The following is a 23,717-nucleotide window of genomic DNA, read 5'->3' as shown; positions in this document are numbered from 1 at the left end:
AGTAGAAAGCCGTCCTTCAGGGTCGGCACAGCAAGGCCGGGAGCAAGGCAGTCTGGTGTCACAGTGAGGAGTCTTGAATGAAGTGGAAGTTTGGGCAGCTCAAGATTATTTAGGGTCTGTCTGTGTAGGATGAGGGAACATAAATTCCTACCACACACCAAATGCCAGCCTTGGCATTATGTCTTTATTTGCTTTTTGGAATTTTATATCCACAATGAAAATAGAGGCAGGTGACCCAGTGGGGAAATGTTGCATTCTTCATGGTCTCTGTTTGCAATGTATGTGTGTGTGTGGTGGTGGTGGGGGCTGTATATGTAAACACAGTATATGTGTGTGTGTGTGGGGTGGTATTATGTGAGCACAGTGTGTGTGTGAGAGAGAGAGGGGATGATATATGTGAGCACAGTGTGTGTGTTTGTGTGTGTGAGAGAGAGAGGGGGTGATATATGTGAGTACAGTGTGTGTGTTTGTATGTGTGAGAGAGAGGGGGGTGATATATGTGAGACAGTGTGGGTGGAGGGGGGGTGTGAGCACAGTGTATGTGTGTGTGTTATTGACAGTGTGGGGGGGCTGGTAATGTGAGACAGTGTGGGTGAAATGTAGCACAGTGTGGGGGGTGGTAAGTGAGAAGGTGGGGGTTTTGTTGTGTGTGTATTGTGAGCACAGTGTGGGTGGAGAGGGGGTGGAGTGAGACAGTTAATATGTGAGCACAGTGATGGGGGGTGGTATATGTGAGCACAGTGTCGTTGTGAGATGTGTCAATGCTGCCTGCCTGACTGTTATTCAGTCTTAGAAGGACTTAGCTCAATGAGACAGATGTTAGTGAAGATCTAGAGCAATAATAGAACAGACAAAGTCTGAACCTGTTTTTGACTGACTCCAGAGGTAGAGGTTGTTCCAGGCACTGCCTGAGTGACAGACCTGTGTTGTCCACAGTTTTAGCATGCGCACTCACATGAGAAAGCTTGCTGTGGACTGAGATGAATTCAAATTTGTTCAACCAGCCCAGTGCCCTGTCAAATTTCACAAGGCAATCTTCAGAACCGATAGAACTGTTAAGAAGCGTGCTAGAGCCAGTCAAATAGGACAGTTGAGGAGCCCAAAAGAGGGACAAGAAATTCAGTGTCACAAGCAAGGCCAGGATCTGGTGTAGAGTCTGAAGACGTCAGTAAGCTGTAAAACATTTTCCAAGATGCCTTGCATTAGATTCCGTGACCATTTCTTTACTACTGCAAAGAGCTGACCACGCTTTACTGTTGAGAAGTGGTATATGTGAGCACAGTGTGTGTGTGGAGTGGTATATGTGAGCACAGTGTGGGGGGGGTGGTATATGTGAGCACAGTGTGGGGGTGGTATATGTGAGCACAGTGTGGGGGGTGGTATATGTGAGCACAGTGTGGTGGATGTGAGCACAGTGTGGGGGTGGTATATGTGAGCACAGTGTGGGGGGTGGTATATGTGAGCACAGTGTGTGTGAGAGAGGGGGTGGTATATGTGAGCACAGTGTGTGTGTGAGAGAGAGAGGGGGGTGATATATGTGAACACAGTGTGTGTGTGAGAGAGGGGGGTGATATATGTGAGTACAGTGTGTGTGTGTAGGGGGACTGGTACATGTGAGCACCTTGGAGGCTGCAGGAGGCTGCAGGAGAGCTTTGTGGAGTCAGTTCTGTCCCTCCACCTTTATGTGGGTTCCAGGGATTAGTTCAGGTCGCCAGGCTTGCACGGCAAGTGTTTGACCCGCTGGGCTGTCTCACTGGCTTGTAGTTTGAATTTTGACTCTCTGTGAAGCGGATGCCATCGTGTCACCAAGTTTATCAGCTGTCAACAAGCATTGACATCTGTGACTGTGGTGGGAGTTGAGTGTAACATGCAGTTAGCAGATACAAGGTGGTTCTGGAATGTCATGGATGCTTGATTGACACCCACTGACAGCGTCTCCATGACGATAGGACCCATGTCCGTCCAGTGCCTTAGTGTGTCTCCAGCTGCTCACACACAAGCAGGCCACCAATGCCTATTAAATGTGGGTCAGAAAGAAGAATGATCGCATGATGGGTGTGACTGAGGAAGCATTCGAAGGGCCAGACTTTAAACCAGGAGGCTGAACTATAATATTGACATTATAAAGGGAAGTAATAGCAAAACAAAATTAGTTGAAACCCTCCAAGCTTTGTTTCCTGCTTCAGTTGGTTCTGTGGAGATGAATCTGTATACACACACACACACACACACACACACACACACACACACACACACTGCCAAGGGAAGCCATTTGGTAACAGACACGTCTTCAGGCCTCTGATTTCCTCTAGCTGACATACAGTTCTATAACTCAGGACTATGGTGGTTTGGAAGCAGGTGCCTGAGAAGCATGCCCTCCTAGTAAGATTTTCTCCAGTGTCCCACACTACCCGGTCCTCTCCCAGCCTGGATGTGAGGAGTTCAAGGACTGTGTTCGGGTCAGAGAAGAGCTCCAGGGAAGTTCTAAAGGAAATGTCCCCAGGACTCAAGAAAGCAGTGCTCACTCTGCGTGTGAGCTGGAGCTGTGCTTGGCTGACTCCGCAACATGAGGGGGTCTGGGCATCCTTTCCTGGGTTTGCTCCTGCCTGGGTGTGGTATTCAGGGCTAACTGCATCCCTTCAGACTCTTGAAGACCACATGGCTTGGCTGGGAGGGATCTAGACAAGTCAGATCAGAAAAAGGCACAAGTGCCTGGTTAGGACAGCCAGGCTCCAGAGGCTTCAGAAAAGGAAACGTATTTCCAGGGCTTGGCCTGGGGTGTAAGAGCCTGTGGTAGAAAGTGAGTTTTATCTGTGGCACCTCTGAAAGTCTGTGGCACCCAAGAATGAATTCCAGAAAGGTATTTTACCCATGGGGTCCCAGATGCTTTTGCTGTAAAATTGCTCACAACATTTCCCTTCTAGAACTGCGATGGGGATGAACTAGATATATGTGGAGCTGCTTGAATGAGCACTACGCCACAAATAAAATCCTGGGAAGAGGGCAAGACCATTGGGACTGAGACGTCAGTGTGTTGATTTTTTAGAAAGCTTCAACTACCTGGCAATTCTGGTTTTTGTTTTTGTTTTTTATTTAAAGTCATTGAACTTAACCAAATGAGCAACATGATTCTAGAACAACCATGTTTTGCAATTGCTCTGCCCTAAGACCCAGCTTCAGAAAACCTGTACAAAATTCAACACCATCTTCTATAGTTTGCTTTCAACACTTGTTGTAGCCTATATCTGGATGTTCAATTCAACACTTCTCATACCCAAAGCACAGGTGACTTAGCCAGGATGCCTGGAAAAACAGGAAGAATTGTTGCCTAGCAACCAGAAACATTCAGCAAGATCCAGTATGTCTTGGGTTTGGTGTCTGTAGCCCTCCTGATTTTCTAATACACTGAACAGATGTTAAGGCTCCTGTTTGAATTTTAAAGGCATAAAAGAGAGTAGTGGAAAGCAGAGATAGCACTTGCATTTGCAAACTAACAAATTGGCTTCAGCTCCAAATCTGGGAGTTTGCAAAGACTCATTTCCTTTATGTCGATTTTCCTTCTTCCTCCCTTAAATAGAACTTGTACAGTGCTATTTTTGTTTCCTTTAACCTATGAGGGGAGTTAGGCTTCTTATAAATCAGGGATTGTTGCTAAGAATGTTGATAAGAAAGGCGTGGGTAGAGAATGACATCAGAACATCATTTATTCATTCATTCACTCATTCCTTTACTCACTGGTAGATTAACCCATGCCATATTGTTTAGTAATTAAGAACCACACATCTGACAGACGAGCATTCAAATGCTTGCCTCATTCTCAGTGACCACGTCTGGAGTCATTTAACCTCTTACTAAGTAAGTTTCAATTTCTTCTAAGGGGTAGTAGTAGTAATAGGACCAATAATAGGGCCTGCTTTCTAGGGGCTTTACGGTAAGAATGAAAGGGACTAAGGAATGAAACCTACACAGTTGGTGGAAGAGGGAGCTCTCAATTGACGGAGATAAAATTACTAGTGTTGCTTTGGTTTATAAGGGTCCATTTAGTGGCAATGAGTATCACCCCTGCAGCTAGACAACTCATATGACTTTCGGCAAGAGTCACCAAGACGAACAAATCATTCCCCCGAGCAGTTCTATGGAAACCTGGGCACCTCAGGATCACACCTAGCTCAGGGAACTAGGAAGTACCTACCTCGAAGAGACTAGAAGGTGTGAATAGTAGACATCCCAGCAAGGGTGTGGCCCTCCTCACAGAGCCAACAGGAATTGGGGACAAAATGGGAATGGGAACAAACAATAGACTTTCAAATTAAAATTTCAGCACACAGTGGTTCATGAATTGGGCAGCTCCCATTGGGGAGCAGTTTGGAGCACCACCCAAGAAGCACGTGAAAAAGACACTTAGAGCCTGGATGTTGAAGTCTAGCTAAAGTTTGAGCAATTGCCTTGCCCAGACTATCACAGAGGGGAATTCAAGACAATTGACCCAAGGCCTTGTCACCTGCTTGAAAAGTGCTAGGCGTCAGTTCTATTTTCTTTCAACTAGCCACTTAGAGGAGTCAGATGTGATTTCTATGTGCTCAGGAAGACCCAGGGCTTTAGTGTACCTTGTTCTAAAAGACTCTGGTGTCATTATTTTAATGGTTCTTATGCTTGGCTACACATTAGAATTGTTTTAAAAAGAATATTTGGTGCTCTCATTCTTCCTACATGGGGTCTAAGAACTGTGGGTGTAATGTGTCTTGAGGACATTTTAAAGTTCTCCAGTGGTTTTAATGGGCAGCCAAGTGTGGGATTATAGTAATCCCTCCAGCACAGCTGGCAGAAGTGTCTCAGGAGGGCTGTGAGTGTCTCCCCACCCCGGTCCCCGCTGGAGTGTAGAACTGTGGAGCAGCAGTTGCAATGTGGTGCTGTAGTTTAGATCTGGAATGTTTCACAAAGAGTCGCGAGTCCAAAGGCTTGGTTCCCGGCCCATAGAGTTGCCACGAGGGGGTGAAACTTTAAAAGGTGGGGCCTAGTAGGAGAAAGCTCATCACTAGGGATGTGTTTGGGGGAGGGCCATTGGGACCTTGGCCCCTTATGTTTCCTGGCCACCATCAGGTGAATGAACAGTTTCCTCTTTCACAGATTCCGCCATGATTCATTATGCCATGGCAGGTCCCAAAGCAATGGCTGGACTAACCATGGACTGAACCTTTCCTCATTATAAATGTGCTCCCTCGGGTAGTTTGCCACAGTGACAGGAAGCTAGCACAAGTAGCAATGCCTCTGACTTTATCTGGCATCTGTCATCTTATTTAACCATCTGCATAGTGCTAATATCTGCATACTTATTTATACAGACAAGAAAAGCAACAAAGCATTCAGCTCTCTCACTGAGAATCTCACTGATAATAAGCAGCATCTATGTCTGCGGATGTGATCCCTTCCACCAGAGTTCCTGAAACCGGAGTCTAGAAGTCAGTGGTCCCACATCCACAGCCTCCTTCAGGCCTTTTCTCCTTCCACCTCTACTTGTAAATGGAAGGCAAGCTTTGCTCACTCTGGGGGAGCTCTGAGATGGGGTTTTATGTGAACACATTAAGTCAGGGCATCATTGGTGGAGTAGAGCCTCGGTCCTCACAGAGACACAGAAGCATTGTGTTGACTGTAGTACGAACTTGAAGAGGACAGGTGAGGAAAGAAAGTTGCTGGTAGAGCTGGGCCAGGTCTGGGGCACAGGTGCTCTTGGGTCCTGGCCTAGGGACACAAGCCAGGCAAGAGCAACGTCTTCATTTCTTGGTGTTCCCATGGGCTCAGATGCACCAGCTCTGATCGGAAATCAGATCATGAGCTCATAAAGATGAGGGAGCCATCAGCTTGCTCGGCCACCTGCTTGGGTTTTAGAGCAATGTACACTTTTGAATGCTCTAGGTTGTTTCAATGCTCTCAGAAAGACTGGCCTGTGAGTGGCTAACACTGCCTCCCAGTCCACAGAGCCCCTAATCACAGAAAGAACCAACAGCTGCTATGTGAGGAGGTCCTACTGCACGGGGCATTTTGCATATATTATCTCATTTAATCACAGAATGCTCTGCATTTTGGATTGTGGCAACTTTGCTACAAATAAAAGCACTGAATTGCGAAGGCCCGGAAGTGTTTTGCAGAACATGAACTGGGTGGAAATTTGAGAGTATTTCCTGCCTCCAAGTGCAGAGAGGGTGTGAGGAAATGAAGCAGGGTGAGTGATGGAGTAGCAGCTTGTGTTCAACCCCAGGCAATTGAAGGTCTGAAAGGACAAGAGTTCCCCTTCCAGGCTGGGGAAATAGCTCAGTCTGTCAAATGCTGACCATACAAGCATGCAGGCCTGAGTTTGATGTTCAGAACATACATTAAAAAAAAAAAAAGTTGGGCATAGCAGCCTCTGTTTCCAGTTCCAGCACAGCAGAGGCAAAGACTGGTGATCTCTTGGGCTCCAGGCCAATGAGAAACCTTGTCTCAGTGAGCAAGATGGCTGATGTCTGAGGGTTAACACCTAAGACTGACCCCTGGTCTCCACACACATGCCCATGCACACAGACCAAGTTCTTTTCCCTTTCTGAACACTTGTAGGCATCTTTGCTTTGACACAGTGCAGGGATGAGGGGAAAGAAAGCAGGGGTCGACAAGCTGAAGTTCTAAGTATGTTTCCACATTTAGAACCATCTAGGTATCCTCCTCTGTTTCTATTTTTCTGAGTAAATTCACTTAGCAGGATTAAGCATGGTCTCTCCTACCATCCTATTTCCCGGAGGAGATGGCTTTACTCTGATTTGGGTGTTTTGTGTTAAATGTAATTATTTCTAAATATCTCAAAGCTTAGAAATGGATAATTAAATTTTTTTGTTAGAAAAGACAGGACTGCAATAGACAGCTATAAGAAGCATTCTTATTTTAGTCTTTCCCAAAATATGAACATTTCGTAGCCCTTCTGGCGTGTGTGTGTGTGTGTGTGTGTGTGTGTGTGTGTGTGTGTGTTGAGAACTCATTTTCAAGCCTTACTTCCTGTGTGATTCAGCTCTCGTGTCAACACTTCTGCAATCATTGATTTTGTGAAAACAAAGCCCACTCGTACACGTCAGCTGACGGCAGGCGGCAGGCACTGTGCATAGCACCATGGCGTCTGATCCTGTTCCTGGGGAAGCTGCTCTTTTTCGTCAGATGACTCGATACCCAGTCAGCCTGATTCCTGACTGGTGTCCCCGATGTCCACAAGGACCTTTCCACTCCCAAGAAATGACTTGGAGGTGGCAGTGAGGTGTCCGTAGGCTTGGCTCATTTTCTTCTTTGCTGTTTGATATATGAAGCTGACTCTCAAGAATGTGCCCAAAATGTGTGGGCAATGCTGAGCTGATGGGTCAGGGACTTGGGATAAGTCTTTGCCCAAGAGTGTGGGGTGAAGGCACCAGAAAGCCCATATGGAATCTACTTAGCAGGAGGTGGAAATAGAAACAAGAACATCTGGAGATCTGCGAAAGCTTCATTTTATAGGAGTCAGCCATGGACGGTAGTCAGGCTGTGTAGAGTACCCTGGCCCTTCAAACACAGCATTTCCTGCTTTCTGGCATGATGTGAAGGTACAAGGCAGGTATGACCCAGAGGAGAGGAACTGGAGAATTCCCCCTTCTTAGCTGGGGTTATGGGGTGAGAAGGCCCCTCCTTAGCTGGGGTTATGGGGTGAGAAGGCCCTCCTTAGCTGGGGTTATGGGGTGAGAAGGCCCTCCTTAGCTGGGTTATGGGGTGAGAGGCCTCCTTAGCTGGGTTATGGGGTGAGAAGGCCCTCCTTAGCTGGGGTTATGGGGTGAGAAGGCCCTCCTTAGCTGGGGTTATGGGGTGAGAAGGCCCTCCTTAGCTGGGTTATGGGGTGAGAAGGCCCTCCTTAGCTGGGGTTATGGGGTGAGAAGGCCCTCCTTAGCTGGGGTTATGGGGTGAGAAGGCCCTCCTTAGCTGGGGTTATGGGGTGAGAAGGCCCTCCTTAGCTGGGGTTATGGTGTGAGAAGGCCCTCCTTAGCTGATGTTATGGGGTGAGAAGGCCCTCCTTAGCTGGGGTTATGGGGTGAGAAGGCCCTCCTTAGCTGGGGTTATGGGGTGAGAAGGCCCTCCTTAGCTGGGGTTATGGGGTGAGAAGGCCCTCCTTAGCTGGGGTTATGGGGTGAGAAGGCCCTCCTTAGCTGGGGTTATGGGGTGAGAAGGCCCTCCTTAGCTGGGGTTATGGGGTGAGAAGGCCCTCCTTAGCTGGGGTTATGGGGTGAGAAGGCCCTCCTTAGCTGGGGTTATGGGGTGAGAAGGCCCTCCTTAGCTGATGTTATGGGGTGAGAAGGCCCTCCTTAGCTGATGTTATGGGGTGAGAAGGCCCTCCTTAGCTGGGGTTATGGGGTGAGAAGGCCCTCCTTAGCTGGGGTTATGGGGTGAGAAGGCCCCTCCTTAGCTGATGTTATGGGGTGAGAAGGCCCTCCTTAGCTGGGGTTATGGTGTGAGAAGGCCCTCCTTAGCTGGGGTTATGGGGTGAGAAGGCCCTCCTTAGCTGGGGTTATGGGTGAGAAGGCCCTCCTTAGCTGGGGTTATGGGGTGAGAAGGCCCTCCTTAGCTGGGGTTATGGGGTGAGAAGGCCCTCCTTAGCTGGGGTTATGGGGTGAGAAGACCCACTTACCTCCTGAGCCTCCCATTCTCCCATCGTAAGGGAAGGTGGAGGGATTTACTCCCTTGTTCCCCATTTTTCATGGGGTCTTTAAAGATGGGAAGATGTTTGACTACGCAATGCTGACCCTTACAGAACCACTCAGCACTTCTGACTACTGAGCATTCCACGTGCAGTACCTATGACTGATGGCTGCCATTTGGACAGCCTGATCTGGATGGCTTTGAACCTATGGTGTACCTCTGCACACAGAACACATATAGGAACGATGTCCCACATATTTTACAGCTAACATAAAACAAAGAAGAATTTGTCTTTTACAAGATAGTACGTTTACCTGGGATCTACCATGACTGTTTGAACTACCATGGGACATTCACTTGAGAGCATAAGTTAAATGATTAGGCAAGTTAAACATAGGGCATGTCATTTTTTAACCAGACACTTGAAACTATACTGTTGTCTAAGGAGATAATGTCAAATGGAAATTATCCAATTGTAAGTAAATGCCTTATTGACTACTGAAGCCATATTTCTCAAATCCCAGTTCTATAGCCTTAGTGGATTTCTGTCTGGGTCCCAAGCCTGGTCTCAAAAGAAAGGCATTTCTTATGTTGCATAAGACACACCCCTTAGACACGCCCACGCCCCTTAGACACTCCCCTTAGACACGCCCCCTGGGTTTACTTTCAGCTCAAAGCTCTTAGAATTGTGTGGGTGGATGCCCTCATCTAGAGTGTCCTGCCTCTACATCAACACCTCACGATCAACACTTGAAATCACTCACTGGAATCACTCACAATTTTGAGAGGGCTTTGCTCTATGACAGTGATGCTTCACGTGAAAGAGCCGATCTGTACTCACCCGTGGAAGCATATGTGTACCCACAAATGTTAGGCCTATGGAGAGCATAACGTGTCTGGTAGCCGGGAAACGGTTATTAATACAGTTGGTCAGCCCGCCTCCTCGGCTTCCTTTCTCCTTTGGTCCAGCTCATTTTTCTCTTCCTTTTGTCCTGTTTCTCTTAACTATCCTTTTCACATTTTTCTTCATTATGTGACAACTTCAGTGGAATCAGGGGTCTGTGTAATTATCTCCATCCTCTCTTTCCAGCTATCTTCTCTTGTCCTTGGAATGAGGATATGTGGTCATCTTACAAAATTAGCACATGGCTACCTTTATCTGTAGCTAGTCGATAAAGCAGAAGGAAGCAGCCATGATGAAGCTGCTTAGGCAGGAATAAAGGAAGGAGAACATACTTGTACACTTTGCATTAAACACTCTCAGGTGCAAAGTCCATGCCCCAACCACATGTGATTCTCTAGAAGATGGAGAGGTGATAGTCAAGTCACAGAGGGGCTTCGTATGCCTTGGTTAACCATGTTTGACACCGACATTTATTTAGAAGTGAACGCTATTGGAATTTCAAAGAAAAAGCATCTGATGAAATCTATTTTTGCTTTGAAAAACCCACATAGAATGTCAACAGCACGGAGTCAGCTCAGATTGGCTGTCCCTCCCGGTGAAGCGAAGGCTTGCTGGCCAGTGGACTGGGGTCACTGGGGGCATTTTCCAAGGGGCCTCTAGGACTGCAGGTTGGTCAGAGCAGATGGTCACTAAGCTTCCTTCCCACCTGGGGCCTGTGAGGCCAAATCTCCTGTAGGTAAACTCTCCAGCGTGCTGCACCTGAGCACAGGCTTTCTAATGAGACCCCTATTCTATGAGTGATCCATCCATAAACGTTTTCTATAATACATCCTTCGAATAATGTAAGGCTTATTTCCCCAAAGGACTAAGCTTAAAGTTTACAGATCTCTCCTCAGCAGCCCCTCCCTGGCTCCCTCCTCACCTCACCTCACCCCTCCCTTTTTCCTCCTCCCTTGGGCTTTCTCTTCCTCCCTTCCTCGCTCCTCCAACTCCCCCTCCATCTTCTTTCTCCTTCTTCAAAGCTGCTTTTGTTTGCTTAGGTTCAGAATTGTCTGTTCTCTCTGAGAGCAGCTCAGCTGTTCATTGTTTCCTGGCAGTTATGTGACTTTCTTCGGATTGTTTTAGCACATCAAATCTTCGTTCCAAACTCTTTTGGGGGGTTGTTTTATTGTAACTTGATGAAAGGAGAAAAACTGTTTCAGAATGCAAAATGACCACATATAACCGTAGCAGTGGGTGTTAATACAACAAAACAATCACCAGTATTATCATCCATCGTCTTGATACGCATAGCAATGTGCTCACACACGTCTATCAAAAGATAATAATTACTAGTAGTGCTCAATGAAAGCTTTGCAATTTATAATTCACCTTGTTTGCTAACTTAGAAATTTCATTGTTTTATTTTCAGAAAAGATGCCTGGTGGTGGCAGCACATGCTTTTAATCCCAGCACTCAGGAGGCAGAGGCAGATGGATCTCTGTGAGTTCAAGGCCAGCCTAATCTATGGTGTGAGTTCCAGGACAACCAAAGCTATGCAGTGAAACTCTGTCTCAAAAACCAAATGACAAAAAAGCAGAGATTTTTAACTATATGCACTTTTTTTTCCCACAAAGTTACTTAATAATTTCTGCCATATAATTTTAAATGTACATAATCTAAATTTGCACAAAACGTCAATCATACCACATTAGAAGTAATGCTTAGGTGTCCTTTTGGTAGGGTCTTTCCCTATTTTCAGCTGATGTTTCTGGAACCTCAGTTTAGCCAAACTTCATAATTTATAAAAATGAGAACTGCAGCAGTACATAAGAAAGGACAGAGAACACAATCTCGTGAGCAAACACTCGACTTTCCTCTACATGACTGTTTCATGTGTGTCTATCGACCATGGGCTAAGATCCAGCTGCTGCTCAAGTCCCTGATGACACCTTCCTTCCCATTGGTCAGTTTCCATTTCTACCTCCAAAGGAGATGCTGTGGAATAAGTATTTTAAATAATGTAAGTGGAGTAGAAGACTCAGTTTGTAATCAATTTCCGTTACTTACTTCTTCAAGATCTTTATAAGACACTGAGACATGTGCAGTCTCTAATTTCTTCTCAGAAAAAAGGGAGATCTGGGCATTCCCCACAGGATTTGGGTGTTAAATGGGATCCTTTGAGTGACCTTGTTCCATGACTTCTAAACAGGTATGCAAATTCAAGGTGGTTATTACTACTGTCTAAATATACCTTATTTGAACACTGCACAAATCATCATGGAATGGGAGAAAATGTTCTTAAAAATCTCATGATTATTAACATTAATATTAATCATTATTATCAAGTCAATGTATAAAAGTAACCCTCTGAATCTTGGCGATTCACATCCATGGGTCTGACCAACTGTGAACCAAAATCAATCACCAACAGAAACTCTATCCTGCATGTGTGTCTGGGTTCTCTGCTGTTCCATCCACAATATCAAGGAAATGGAATCGACCCAGCTGTCCATTATTTGAAGAGTGGATCATGAAAATGTAGTTCGTATATATAATGAAGTATTAACCAGCTATAAAGAAAATGAAATAATGAAATTTGTAGGCAAATGGATGAAACTGGACAAAATTATACTGAGTGAGGTTACCCAGGTCACAAAAGACAAACACCATACGCCCTTTCTCATTTGAGGGTCCTGCTTCCAATATTTTGTTTTGTGTGTTTTACATGGAAGAAGGGAGACTAGAAACAGGTTATTGCTGCATGCACACACGTGTGTGTACGTGTACGTGTGTGTGTGTGCGTGTGTGTACATGTGTGTACGTGTGTTGTGTGTATGTGTTGTGTGTGTGTTGTGTGTGTGTGTATGTGTGTTGTGTGTGTGTGGTGTGTGTGTGTGTGTGTGTGTGTGTGTGTGTGTGTGTGTGTGTGGTGTGTGTGTGGTGTGAGTGTTGGGAGCCAGGCATAGTAAAACATAGATGAAATGAAAGTAGAGAGGAGAATGCCGGAGACAAAGGGCCGTGAAGGTGGTGGAGTGATCAGAATAGGGAATCCTTAACCACTGTGACGTGTGCATGAAGGGAACTTGGGAACCTGTAGTCTAGAAGTGGAAGAGTGGACCGGAGAGTACACGGGCTATGAAGGAACAGAGGGTGAATACTGGGAACCGGTGGTTTAAGCGGGCATAGGATAGGCGTGGTAGTAGAAAGAACGGAGACTAAGGGGTGGAGGAACCAAACTAAGAGTGTGTGGGAAAGCCTTGTGAATCCCACACTAGCGTGTGAGCTAATTAAAAATATAATTAATGAAATGGAGTTTGAGTAGAAATACATCACAGTAGTGAACAATGCTCCTCTCAGAAGACATGGGCGATTAAATGAACATTTTAGTGCCATGCATGGGATACTTTCCCACAAGTGACTGGCCAGGGAAGTCCCAGAGGCACCCAAAACAATATAGGCCATTGGCATTGCTCTTGGTTGCCCATCATAACTAGGTGGTAAGACATTGTTGCTTAAGACACTACTCACTTGGATTGTGAGACACAGAGAAATTCTTGAAGTGACCAGGAAACTTTCCCTGCTGGCTCACACTCACAGTGCTGGAAGGCACTAGGCAAGGAACCAGAGGATAGGCTGCAGGGCTGTGAAATGCTGCTCTCTGGACCCATGTGAACTCCCAGAGCTGTGTTTCCCTGCATGAGACCTGCACAAGATCACAGAGGAGAAGGGAGGGAGGCTCCCGAGGTCCTCTGCAGAGGAGCTATTGATAGCCGATAGCTACTGACGAGGAAGAGACACTTTTCTCTGGAGGTGTGGCAGGCACCTGGTATGTGTCTCCCCACCCCTACCCCGGTGCATAATGACAGTACCAACTGACTCAGGGAGGGAAAAGAAAGGTCATTTTTTTATTAGTATTCTTTTTTTTAGTTTTATTACATATATATATATATATATTTTACAATACCATTCAGTTCTACATATCAGCATGGGTTCCCCTATCTCCCCCTCCCACCCCCCCTTTACCCCAGCCTACCCCCATTCCACCTCCTCAGGACAATCCTCCCCGAGAACTGCAATCAACCTGTAGACTCAGTCCAGGCAGGTCCAGTTCCTTCCTCCCAGACTGAGCCAAGTGTCCTTGCATAAGCTCCAGGTTTCAAACAGCAACTTATGTAATGAGCACAGACTTGGTCCCACTGCTAGTTGCCTCCCAAACTGATCAAGCAATCAACTGTCTCACCTATTCAGAGGCCTGATCCAGCTGGGGCCCTCAGCCTTTGTTCATAGTCCGTGTGTTTCCATTCATTTGGCTATTTTTTTCAATAATTGAGTAAAACTGAAATTTATTATAAGCCACAGATGTCCTAGGGACCTCCATGCTATATATATGGCCTCTATGGTTCTATGGGTTGTGTCTGATTGTTCTTTATTTTATATCTAGAATCCAGAAAGGTCATTTTTTAAAAAAGAAAGGTCAACTTTTGTTGTCACTGTCCCTTGAGCATGATGGTGACTTACACCAAGCTACAATGTACCAAGCATCATGTGTACCCTGCAGAGGATTGACAGTACACAGAAAGATGTGCATAAGTTATGTGGAAATTCATTGCTTTTCACATATTGTCAAATGTATTTTCTTATTGTAAATTTGGTTTCCTCAGTTCCTGAATCCGGAGCTACCAAGGGTTGAGTGTACACTACTGCAGTGTACTCCACTACTGAGCTATACAGTCTTGGCATGGGTTTCTTTTTTTATTACCACTTTTGATGGTAGAATAGCATGAATAGATTCTAGTAACAGAAATTTATGTTGTAACACAAAGGGCTTGGCATTTCTAGATTAGAATTTTTCATTTCAAATTTGAAAAGGTATAGAGAAGTATCTGAACATATTGCACCAAAACTGATGTTGAGAATAGATCTCACACTGTAGAACTCATGGCAATCCTCCTGCCTCAGCTTCCTGAGTGCTGGAATTATATGCATGAGCCACTGTACCCTGGTTCACAGATTTGCTTTCTTTTCCTTCTTTTGCCCTCTATTCCTTACATTTTACATTCCTTTGGGTTTTCTTTTACATGTGAAGGATGCTGTAGAAACATTTGCTGTTTCTGGAGCATCAGGACTGGTAGCAAAGCCTGAAGCACACTGGCTTTAGGAATACACTCGACCCGTGAACTACTCAACTCTGCCTTTTCTTGGAACTGTAACTCCCTTTGTCTCACCTGCAAAATATAATGTGTTTACAAGTATTGCTAAATCTAAAGTTTCACAAAAGTATGGAATTTGGACTAGAAGCTTAGTTTGTGGCATGAACATTGGAAATTCCATCTTTATGTATCCTTCCCTACTTTTTAATTTCCTTTCATTGCTTCTAAAACTTCAGACAGAATTAAAAAAAAGTCACTGGCCTCTGAGGAAGAGGTTCTGCTGTTATAGTAAGAATGTCCTGGGACCATCAGCCTCAGTAGGTTACATTGATCTAGTTCTGTACTGCATAAGTTCTAGTTTGTGGATTCTCCCCACTCTAAGTACAAAATAACAGGAAATTGTTATTTATTGTTCTGTCACTTAATTCAGAATCCAAGATGCCATCAATCAATACTATTTGACGACAAGGTTCCTAAAGTTGTCATAAAAATATAATCATATACTTGAAGTTTAAAAATGCAAGATACAACTTCCATGTGAGCTCTGTTTAGCCTAGAGACAAGGAAGCAGAAGTCATGTCCTAAAACTAAACCTTAAATTATTGACCTGGAACTCCTCCACCTGAGCACTTGGGATCTCATTACTCTCTCATCTTCGCCAGCCTTCAATTCTGAGACTCTCGTCAGAAACCTAAAACCAAAGCTGGGAGCTGTGAGTCAGGACTGGCCCCTTAATTCCTCATTCTCGATTTTCTCGCTTTTGCCTAATCTTTTTTCCTGCCCTCATATTTAATTCACAAGCCCAGGAATATTACCCAAACTTCAGTTAATCGCGTCACCTTAGCAACAGTGTGCCTGTAGTTCTCAGCAGGAAGATTTTGGAGGTGTCCGTCAGGAAGGGGTATTTCCTTCCAATTATATTCACTTGTACTTTCTTTTTGAAGAAGAAAGCTCATTTAAAAATAAGTAGTTTGTAGAAATCTTCTTTTACCAAAAAAGTTCAAGTTTACTTTTTTTTATTTCATTTTTTCCACTTTTTTTCTTCACTACATTTTAAGGGTGTTTTCACAGAAGCAAAAAAGAAGACTCAAATTCCCAAATGCCAGTGTGCCTGTATTTTCTAACAGTATTGAACGCTCCTAAAACTTTTTTTTTTTTTTTGGAGACAGGGTTTCTCTGTGTAGTTTTGGTGCCTGTCCTGGAACTCACTCTTTAGCCCAAGCAGGCATTGAACTCACAGAGATCTGCCTAGCTCTGCCTCCCAAGTGCTGGGATTAAAGGCCACCACCACCTAACTCTTCTCTAGTGTTTTCCCATTAGTCTGTGTTGTTGAGAAACAGAAAGAGGAATGTGGAGGTAAAGAAAGGAAGTTCAGGTCGTGCAGTGAAGTTGCTCAGGTTGTGTCTCCTCCAGCCTGCAGAGCTCTTTACAATTCTCCTCCTCATGTGACTCCTAAGCAGTATGCTAATTGCCACAAACAGCAGGACTCTTGAGCTTCCTGCAGGATGCATGCGGCTCTAGCTATCTCTGCAAAAGTCCTTGTTAGTAAACTCTACTTGATTCCCACTGGGCAGCGATGCAGAAACTACTACTCCTACACACAGGTCCAGCATAAAAGTATAATGGGATTCAAGGAAACTTTGGGTTTGGACATTAATCTTCCTTTTATCAGGATGTGACCCAAGAGTATCTGATCTGACTTTCTGCATTGTTATTCATGAAGTTCCTTGTCCTTCTGTGGAAGTAAACTAGGGTTAGCCTTCTTTTAATGACATTGTCTTCTATTTGGAAAATGCCATGGTGACAGCCAGAGATGGAGAGAGGGCTCTCCATTCTGATGCCCAATATCTTTGTGCAGACTCCTGGATGGAAATGCAGGACACTTACGTTTTCCTTTGTAACCTACACCTGGCAACCTTGTCCTTGAATGGTGTTTGTTTTCCTAATCAAGTCTGCTTAAGAGAAATTCCACACACATATAAATCTCTGACAACACAGAGGTGCTTGCTCACTTGCTTCCATAGTTTATGAAATTTAGCAACAACAACAATAACGACAACATCATCAACAACATCATCAGCAATAGCAACAACATCATCAACATCAACAACAATATCATCAGCAATAGCAACAACATCAGCAGCAGCAGCACAACAACAACAACAATCATCAGCAAGCAGCAGCAACAACAACAACGCGGACAACAACATCAGCAGCAGCAGCAGCAACAACAACAACGCTGACAACAACATCAGCAGCAGCAGCAGCAACAACAACAACACCTTTGTTTTACTTTGCACAAGCTCATGATCTGAAGCTCACTGGAAGATGGTTTTTCCTTTTTGGGAATGCAAAGTTCCCTGAACTAACCAGATAGAGTATGTTCAGACACACTCTTACCCCACCAGCGAGTCCTGTTGGCAGTTAACTTTCCCTGTTATGGTTTGTCTTTGGGGAAAGTACTTATAATGAGGGAGAAACACAAGAGTAGCACACCAGATACCGCTTGTGCCTCATTACCGTAGGTTATCGTCCAATTCAGCTCTCCATGAATACCCACTTCTTCACCAAAACTAGTGCTACAAATGCACAGGCAGATTTACTAGTCACTTCCTTATGGAGGTTCCTACATTATGAAAACTTACTTTAAACTCAATTGTACGTTTTTATCTTGCTAACTTATCTTTTATCATAGAAACCTCAGACATGAACCTGGGATGGTTGAACACAGACATTTCTCATTCCTTTTGTGTTAAAGTTCAGATTCCTGTTTGTAGAGGAGTATGGCCATCAAGGTTTCCTTTGTTTCTTTCTCAGTGAAATGATTAAGAGTTGCTTATGGAAGAATGCTTACCTACATAAGCATGTTTCCCTACTCTGGCTCCTATACACAACAGCTTTTTTTCTCTGGAATGAAACTTTGAAGGAGGTAGCACTTGCCAGACTGTGGGGACATTTTTGAAGAACTCTGTGGTGAGGAGATAAAAATTATTCTGGTTTAGAGTTAATAACTATTTGACAAAATACTCCCATCTACATTTCAATAGCCCTGCCAGGCAGTAGATGATGTGCAAAACAAGGTGGACTAAAATATTAAATATTAATCTCTTAATTTAAAAATGAAACCAGTTCTGGTGACCTGGCAAGGATGAATGTTAATAGCTGCTTTGCCTCCTGGTTGTCTTCTGATGATGCTAACACCCAGTCTGGCATGTGCTAACCTCATGTCTCTGTGTCACAAGCCTGTGGAAGACTTCCCATCAGTGCAGAAACTCAGAATTGGTCAAAGTACTGAGAGCAAGTGACAGTTGTATGCTCAGTCCTAAGTGAGTCATCGTTATCAAATTTCTAAGGCTTTGGGGACATCGTGGAAAAGGAATGGAAAGGAAATAAGAGCCGGGGGATGGAGAAAAGTGCTATGAAATGCTCTGTTCTGAATGGACACTGGCCACTGCAATCGTGAACACAATCATCTGTGACTACTTACACAAGAGCTGTGCAAGACTGGTCCCCGATGACATGGACATGTGAGGAGCTCCCGGGGCCATACCCTTCCACGAGGAGCTATTGGCAGCTAGTGGCCACTGGAGGAGAGCATCTTCTCCAGTAGTGTCAGCACTGGCAAGTTACCCATGTTCCTATAAATAACTCCTCACCATGACCATGCAGGCAACCCTAATTAATCCCAGTGGACACACACACACACACACACACACACACACACACACACACACACGGACATAAGTGTAAGAAGAAAGGTTACTGTTTGAGAAGATGGGGTTCAGTGGGAAGAGGAGGGGGCAAGTGAAGATGATAGGTGAATATAATCAAAATACATTACATAAATGTATGAAAACGCCACAGAGGAGATTAATAATGGAAAGGGTCATCACGGTGTGTGTATTTTTCAAAAATCTCTATTTATTATTATGGGGTGGGAGTGTGCATTCCATGGCAAACAGTGACAGTCAAAGGATGCTTTGTGGAATCAGTTCTGTTCTCCCATTTTGACACAGGCTACAGTGAATATAAACCTGGACTTGCCCCACAGCAGAGTCCTTATTCTTTATCAGGTCATTCTGTATCTTGTAATCATCAGACCTCTTCTCCATCTGTGACCACAGACCCAGGGGAACCTGGTACTGAAGCCACACCTCCCAGGGAGCCTTCTAACACACTCAGCTCTGAAAGAGAAGGCTGAGAAAATGAGGTTCACCTTTCCCATGGGAACCTTAGGCTATGGTGGCATTTTATTTGTACTGAAATGTGATTTTCATTGTATGTTAATAAATAAAGTGGCCCAGGGGTCAGATCTATTAGAGCCATAGCAAGATCGTGTGGTGGTGGTGGTGGTGGTGGTGGTGGTGGTGGTGGTGGTGGTGGTGGTGGTGGTGGCACAAGCCTTTAATCCCAGCACTTGGTAGAAGAGCTAGGTAGATCTCTGTGTGTTCAGGGATACAGCCAGCATTGGAGACATACGCCTTTAAGACCTGGAGGGTAGTACTTATAGGCAGTGACGAGGCAGTCATGTGTTTGGGTTTACAACCAATGAGAAGGCAGAACAGAAAGACTATTTAAAGACAGACACACAGGAAGTAGCTCTCTTTCGGGGAGGTAGGAGCACTGCAGGAGATAAGATTTTACCTCTGAGCTCTGACCTCTCGGCTTTCTCTTTTATATTGGTTCTGTGTTTCTTATTTTAATAAGACAGTTGGTTATATCTACATTAGGCACTTGTGTAGGTAATAAAGGGAGCATAGGCCAAGGTTTTCCTAAGCGTTTCCTAAGACTGCAAAGTCGGGGACACTAATCAAGAGTAGCCTTAGTCACACTGGGCCACTGAGCTTTCAAAATGTGTCCACAGTATGCTGGGATGTACTATAAATACCAGAATTTGAATATGATATAAAAAGGAAAGAAGAATATTTCATTGGTGATTTTTATATGATACCTTAGGGTAACTAAAGTAAGTCATCGAAGTTAAACAATTTCCTTTGATTCAGTGTGTAGCCATCTAACAATTTGAAATTACTGTGATTTGCATTTGTGACTTTTATAGTGTTGCTATTGGATGGAGCTGACCTCTCTCACAGTGTTGTTACTGGACAGAGCTGACCTCTCTCATAGTGTTGCTATTGAATGGAACTGACCTCATGAAGAGACTCTTTACGAGATGCTGAGTAGGTAAGTGATAAAGGAAATTATACTTGAATGTGGTCTTTTGCTGTAGCTCCAAAAAATTACATAAAGATACCAAATGGAGCAGAGTGATGACTAATAATGAATTTTGTGAGAAACACAGGGTTCTCCCTTAGTTCCATAAGCACCTTGATCTGTCTGTGCTTTCTGCTTTATAGATAGAAAAGACTGAGGTTTAGCAATAGAAAGTAACTTTCCCCAATAAGTTAGTGTAGTGAAACATACGTGGAGATTCTAATTCAGAGCTCTTCATGCCTGTATGGATTGAATGTGAAGTGTCTCCAACAAACGCATATGTTTGAATACTAGGTGCATCTGGTATGTTGTGAAACATTTAAGAGGTGGAGTCTCGATACAGGAAGTGAGTCTCTGGGGACAGACTTTGAGGGTCTATAGCCCAGCCCCACTTCCTGAGTGTTCTCTGCTCCTAACATGGATGCAATGTGGCTGCTCTCACATTCCTGCTGCCATGCTGACCCTCGAGAATGAACAGTTTTCCCTCAGACTGCGATCCACACAAGTCCTTTCTCCCTTAACCCTTCCCCCCTTCTCAGGTGTTTGGTCTCAACAATGAGAAAAGTAACTAATGTGCAATGCACTTGCACTTGGCCAAAGAGACAGAGGACAATCTGAGCCACTCATATGAGACCCTGACAATAGAAACACCTAGAAACACTACAGCCAAAGACCAGCAGGCTCTGGGCAGTAAGACAAAGGAGTCAAGCCACCTTAGACTGAAAATATGTCGGGATAGTGACAGTCAGGACAAATCTCTCTCCCCGACCAGTCCCACAGCCGCTCAGACCCCACAGAGACTTACATTGCTTACAAACTGTATGGCCACAACAGGCTTCTTGTTATCTAGTTCTTATATCTTAAATTAAGCCATTTCTATTAGTCTATAAGTTGCCACATGGCTTGTGGCTTACTGGTACTTTACATCTCGCTTGTCATAGCGGCGGCTGGTAGCGTCTCTCTGCTTCAGCCTTCCACTTGCCAGAATTCTCTTCTCTCCTTGTCGCCTATACTTCCTGCCTGGCTACTGGCCAATCAGTGTTTTATTTATTAATCAATCAGAACAACACATTTAACATACGGAACATCCCACAGCAATGCCCCTAAATTTATGATGGGGTTGTATCCTTATTAACCCTTTTAAATCTGAAAATACCATGAGCCAAAAGTGAATTTAGTATGTCTAGCTCAGTGAACATCATAGCTCAGCCATGCTGTGTAGTGCAGGGTACCAGTCCAGGTCTTTTTGATCTCATGGCTAACTGGTAGCTGCAGCTTATGGCTGCTGCCCAGCACCACAAGACAGTACCCAACTGTATATTGCCCCCTGAGAGGACAAGGTCCAAAATCCAAAACTCAACTTGTGGCTTCTACTGAATATATCACCCTATAGGCATTTAGAAAGTTGGAAAATTGCTAGAGCAAGAGTGAAAATTGAGAACTGTCAGCATGAATGAGCTTTGCAAATTGTAAAAAACTGCATCAGACTTGGAAATTCATTTACTAGCTGAGATGAGGCAAAAACAGAATAGAGCCACTGTTGTGGCCATGCCAAGTCCACAGAGGTCATCAGGCATCCTGGTTGGCTTTCTGTTGCTGTGATAAATACCGTGGCCAAAAGCAACCTGGGGAGAAGGAGGTTTCTTTCCTCTGACAGGTTTCAGTTCATTGCTGAAGTAGTTAGGGCAGAAACTCAAGTAGGATCCGCAGAAAGAACCAAGAAGGGAAGCTGCTCACTGACTTGCTCTCCAGATCCTTGCTCTCTATCATAATTCTCTGGTTGCTTTTGTATAAGGCCCTGACCCACCTCCGTGTGTATGCTGCGGCCCTCCCGCATCAATCATCAGTTGACATGATTCCTCAAAGACATAACCATGAGCCAATTTGATTGAGGCAATTTTTCCGTTGAGAGGTTTTTCCTTTTCAGGTTGTTCTATGTTTCATCATATTGACAATAAAAACTAAGCCATTACATCAGGCCTCCAACTTATACCTAGTCACACCCAAGTAGGAAAGCCACTGACTGCACCATTTTAAGAAGTCACTGAGGGTGCTGATGAGATGACTCAGCTCGTAAAGGCATGTGCTGCCAAGCCTGTTGGTCCAGTTCTATCCATGGGCCACATAGTGAAGAAAAGAATTGACTTCCATGCTTTGTCCTCTGACCTCCACTTGCTCATGCTTACACACACACACACACACACACACACACACACACACACACACAAAATATAATATAATATAATAAAATGATTTTTAAAAGTTATCAAAGACCATTCCCAATGGATACATCTGCAAATAACTCCTGCGCCAAAGGCTCAGGGGTTACTGTGGAAGAGGGCAAAAGATCATAGCATGGAACATGGAATTTGCTGTGAGACTGTATCTCCTAGGAATGTCAGAAACTGCACCCATAAAATCTTACCAACATGGCTGCCTAATCAAGACCAGAATGAGGATGATAACAAGAGACATTCTAATTGGATGGGGGGAAACTCATGAGGTCACAATCCTACACAAAGAATTACAGGCAACTAAGGAATGCTGGGAGCTGGAGAAATAGTCTTCCCCAGGGAAGAGCACATCAATTAGTTATCCATTACCAAATGGTCAGCTCTGAAAAATATGCATACAAGTACATTATATGCTAAGCATAAGTTATTTATGTATTTAAGAATATTTATGTGTATGTATCTATGTATGTAACAACAGTTAATGAAAAAAAGGAGTCATGAATTTGAGAGAGAACAGAAAGGGATATATGAGAGGATTTGGAGAGAGGAAGGGAAAGGAGGAAATTATGTAATTATAGTATAGTTTCAGAAAATAAGAAGTTATCAAGGACATCGTTTAGTTCATACTTCTTAAAATAATGCTGTCAAGTTGGTGTGCTCAGTAGATTTTATAAATGAGAAAATACAGCCTTGCGGGTTAGCGTGAATGGAGGGTCCTAAGTATACATGTTCTTTGTTATCCATCTGCCTGGAGTTCCAGGTTTGGACTAAAACCTTGGTGCTCGTATACCGGACACAGCTTTGGACAGCTACCAAGAGGATACGGGCCTAGGCAGTGCGGCAGTCAAAGCTCTCACATGCCTGTGGTGTCTTGAGCGGTAACTGGGCCTCTGGTAGTGAGAACATTCCCAGCCTGTCTCCCAGAGCTTCTAGCGATTGCATCATTTCTGTTCTCGGGCAAACAGGGCTGTCTAAACCCTTCCACTCGGCCCTTCACATCACCTGGTGTTCTCTCGAGGTGGCTCCTGAAGAAACTGGGCAGGGGAGTGTACTCTAAGAGCAATGTTAGCCTTACAGGCCGTTCTTCCTTCACTGCCCACATCACTGAAGCAAGAGGGATGAATGATTCTGTCATGGAGCCCCCGAACAAGGCCAGTGAGTTAGGAGTGAGCAGAGCCCGGCAGTGTGGACCCTTAGGCTGTCCAGATGAGCTGCAAATTGAGCTGGTGAGATCCCCAGCCCCACCCCGAGAGAGAAGATGTTAGAGAAAGGACTTCCAGGAGACACATGAAGCCAGATTACAATTTACTTGTGTGAAGATTGAGTTCTACAATTCCCCTTTTCATTAAATTATAAGTTATTTTAGTTATGCTTCTATTTCCCATGTTTTCAATTTTCAAAATGGTGAATCAAAGCTCCTGAGTTGTGGAGATGGCTCAGTGGGTGAACCACCATCTGAACCAGGATGAGGGCTTCAGCTGGGATCCCGAACACCTACAGAAACTCCAGGCACAACAGTGCCTTCCGGAAGCCCGTGCTTTGGGGTGGAGACAG

The 23,717-nt window shown here is 44.5% G+C and overlaps 1 protein-coding gene across 1 annotated transcript in view; it reads right to left on the bottom strand.

Moving 5' to 3' along the window:
• Window positions 1-23,717, bottom strand: part of Kcnmb2 (potassium calcium-activated channel subfamily M regulatory beta subunit 2) — a 294,634-nt gene that overhangs the window by 115,259 nt on the left and 155,658 nt on the right. The gene's annotated exons all lie outside the window — the stretch shown is intronic.

The sequence above is a fragment of the Peromyscus leucopus genome, chromosome 6 (assembly GCF_004664715.2).
Source record: "Peromyscus leucopus breed LL Stock chromosome 6, UCI_PerLeu_2.1, whole genome shotgun sequence".
Classification (NCBI taxonomy): domain Eukaryota; kingdom Metazoa; phylum Chordata; class Mammalia; order Rodentia; family Cricetidae; genus Peromyscus; species Peromyscus leucopus.
The sequence above is the reverse complement of the archived record's forward strand: the minus strand, read 5'-3'. Positions and strand labels throughout refer to the sequence as shown.